The sequence below is a fragment of the Eschrichtius robustus genome, chromosome 6 (genome assembly GCF_028021215.1).
Source record: "Eschrichtius robustus isolate mEscRob2 chromosome 6, mEscRob2.pri, whole genome shotgun sequence".
Classification (NCBI taxonomy): Eukaryota; Metazoa; Chordata; class Mammalia; order Artiodactyla; family Eschrichtiidae; genus Eschrichtius; species Eschrichtius robustus.
This window is the reverse complement of record NC_090829.1, coordinates 103,636,432-103,640,356: the sequence shown is the minus strand read 5'-3', so window position 1 is coordinate 103,640,356 and position 3,925 is coordinate 103,636,432. Positions and strand designations below refer to the sequence as shown.

Genomic DNA, 3,925 nt, shown 5'->3' with positions numbered 1-3,925 from the left:
GGAATAGAATTTTAAATTGGAAATAATTTATCCCTCAAACTTCAAAGGCATTATAGTTTGGCTTCAGGAGTTTCAAGTAAGAAGTCTGAGAACAGTCAGATTTTTATCACCTCCCCTTTACCTCCCTACTAGAAGCATTTAGAATATTCCTTTAATCTTTGGTTCAGTATACAGTATCAATGTATAAAAAACTTTTGAAATCTTATATATTTTTAACACTCACAAATTGGAATTTAAGAATTCCATGTACATCAGCATCAGGAAATGTGAAACCACTGGGGATAAATCTAACGAAAACTGCAAAACCCTGCTGAGAAACATTAAAAAAGATCTAGAGAGATAAACTATGTTCGTGGGTCAGAAGACGCAATAGGGTTAAAATGTCAATTCTCCCCAAATTTATCTATAGATTCAACTAAATCCCAATAAAATCCAAGCAGACTATTTTCTTTTTGGGTAGAAATTGATAAACTGATTCTAAAATTTATATGAAGATGCAAAGGACCTAGAATGGCCAACAACTTTGAAAAAGGGTAAAGTTTGACAACTAATACTACCTGATTTTAAGATATTATAAGATTTATAAAGCTACAGTAATGTTTTGATTGGTATTGGCATGAAAATAGATGTATAGGTCAGTGGAAAAGAATAGAGCTGAGGAATAGACTCACTCATATATTGACAATTAAATTTTTACAAAGTTGCAAAGGTAATTCTGTTGAGAAAGGATAGCCTTTGCAAGGAATGGTGTTGCAACAACTGAAAACACATATGCAAAACAATGAATTTCAACCATCTCACACAATTTAACTCAAAATGGATCATCAACCTAGATTGAAAACCTAAAACTGTAAATCTTCTAGATGACAACATAAGGGAAAAACCTTTGTGACTCTGTGTTGCAACATCAATAGCATGATCCATAAAAAAAAATTAATAAGTTAAACTTCATCAAAATTAAAAATTTCTGTTCTTTGGAAGACTGTTAAAAGAATGAAAATACAAGCCAACGACTGGGAGAAAATATTTGCCAATCACATATCTGATAAAGGAATGATTGCCAGAATATATTAGGAACTCAAATCTGAATAATAAGATGACAAAAATCCAATTTAAAAGTGGCAAAAGAGACTCTCCTCGCCATCCGGGTTGGTGCTCGCCCTCGCTGTCCTGTCCCCAGCCCCACGGAAAAGACGGAGCTGATCCAGAAGTCCAAGCTGGCCGAGCAGGCCAAACGCTACGACGACATGGCCACCTGCATGAAAGCCTTGACGGAGCAGGGCGCGGAGCTGTCCAACGAGGATGCAACCTGCTCTCGGTGGCCTACAAGAACGTGGTGGGGGCCGCAGGTCCGCCTGGAGGGTCATCTCGAGCACTGAGCAGAAGACCAACACCTCCGACAAGAAGTTGCAGCTGATTAAGGACTATCGGGAGAAAGTGGAGTCCGAACTGAGGTCCATCTGCACCACGGTCCTGGAATTGTTGGATAAGTATATTTAATAGCCAATGCAACTAATCCAGAGAGTAAGGTCTTCTATCTGAAGATGAAGGGAGATTGCTTCCGGTACCTTGCTGAAGTTGCTTGTGGTGATGATCAGAAACAAATGATAGATAATTCCCAAGGAGCTTACCAAGAGGCTATTGATATAAGCAAGAAAGAGATGCAACCCACACACCCAATACGCCTGGGGCTGGCTCTTAACTTTTCTGTATTTTACTATGAGATCCTTAATAACCCAGAACTTGCCTGCACACTGGCTAAAATGGCTTTTGATGAGGCCATTGCAGAACTTGATACACTGAATGAAGACTCATACAAAGACAGCACCCTCATCACGCAGTTGCTTAGAGACAACCTAACATAATGGACATCAGACAGTGCAGGAGAAGAATGTGATGTGGCAGAAGGGGCAGAGAACTAAGTGCATACAGGGTGTCATCCTTCTTCCCCTCAAGAAACCTTTTTACTCATCTCCATTCCTTATTCCATTTGGATTTCCTATAGCAAAGAAACCCATTCATGTGTATGGAATCAACTGTTTATAGTCTTTTCACACTGCAGCTTTGGGAAAACTCCATTCCTTGATTTGCGTTTGTCTTGGCCTTCCTAGTGTGCAGTTACTGCTGTAGAAAAGTATTAATAGCTTCATTTTATATAAACACAAGTAACTTCCAAACACTTATGTAGAGAACTAAAAATCTATCTGGTATTTCAGTAACCTGAACCAGTTCTGCATGTGACTGTATTTTGTATTACTGTGAAGATATGAAAATGTAGTTAATTACAATTTAAAGAGTGTTCTACATAACTTCCTGATTTCTACATTCCCTCCCTTACTGTTCTTCGGGGATTTTCTTTCAGTAAGCAACTTTTCCATCCTCTTAATATATTCCTTTTTGGTAGGAATCCAGAAGTATTAGATTGTATGGAAAAATATTTGACATTTTGAGGCTGGGGGTCACAAATTAAAATGCCTCCTGTATCATATATGATGGAGGTCTTGTGTATCTGTGACAACAGGGAGTTTCCTCATTCACTCTTCATTTGCTGCTGTTTAAGTTGACAACTTCCCTTACCAATAAAAATTCACTTACATCTCCTGCCTTTGTAGTTCTGGTATTCATTTTACTATGTAATAGAAGTAGCATGTTGCTGCCAAAATACAAGCATTGCTTTTGGCAAATGAAAGTGCATGTCATTTCTTAATACACTAGAAAGGGGAAATAAAGTACACAAGTCCAAGTCTAAAACTTTAGTACTTTTCCATGCAGATTTGTACACATATGAGAGGGTGTCCAGTTTGTCTAGTGATTGTTATCTAGAGAGTTGGACCACTATTGTGTGTTGCTCTAATAATCATTGACTGTAGTCCCAAAAAAGCCTTGTGAAAATGTTATGCCCTATGTAACAGCAGAGTAACATAAAATAAAATTACATTTTATAAACCAAAAAAAAAAAAAAAAGTGGCAAAAGATTTGAACAAGTTCTTGCAAAAAAGAAAATATATGGATAGCAAATAAGCACAAAAAAGATGCTCAACTTTATTAGGGAAATGCAAATTAAAATTACAATGTGATACCACTGTAAACCTGTAAGAATGTCTAAAACTAAAAAGACTGACCATACCAAGTGTTGATGAGGATATGAATAAACTGGAAGTCTCATACACTGCTGGTGAGAATGTAAAATTGTACAACAATTTTGGAAAATGTCTGACAGACAGTTTCTTAAAAAGTTTATCATTCACCTACCATGAGATCTAGGCATTTTGCTCTGCATTCCACACATAGTAATGAAAGCATAGTCCATACCAAGACTTATACACAGATGTTTATAACAACTTTATTTCTAATATTCAAAAACTGGGAACAAACCAAATAGCCATCAACAGGTTAATGACTAAACAAACATAACGGAACACTCTTCTTCAATCAGAAGAAATGAATTACTGATACCTGTTACAAAAAGAGTGATTCTGAAAATAGCTATCCTTAGTGAACGAAATCAGGCTAAAATCAGTACATAATGTTAAATTCCATTTACATAGCATTCTGGAAGATGCAAACTAATCTCCAGTGACAGCAGAATAATAGTTGGACATGGGGCAGTACAATGAGGACAGGAGTGAACGAGGTGGGAAAGAGGTGTGATAAAGGGCATAAGAAAACTTTTGGGAGTGATCAATATAGTCAATATCTTGATTGTTTCACAGGTACATACACATGCCAAATCTTATTAAATGTGCACTTTAAATATGTGCAGTTTATTTTACTTTAATTATATTTCAGTAAAGCTGTTAAAACTAATAAGATAATGTGGTAATGTAGTGTTATTAATACAACAAATAGCAATAGCTTTCTTTGATACTGGAAATAAAGATCTATAATAGAGATTGGAGACAAATGTCATTTACCCTAGTACCAA

General features: G+C 36.4%; 1 pseudogene; it reads left to right on the top strand.

Moving 5' to 3' along the window:
• The first annotated feature begins 1,232 nt into the window (after positions 1–1,232).
• Positions 1,233–2,108, top strand: LOC137765802 (14-3-3 protein theta pseudogene; annotated as a pseudogene).
• The last annotated feature ends 1,817 nt before the right edge of the window (positions 2,109–3,925 follow it).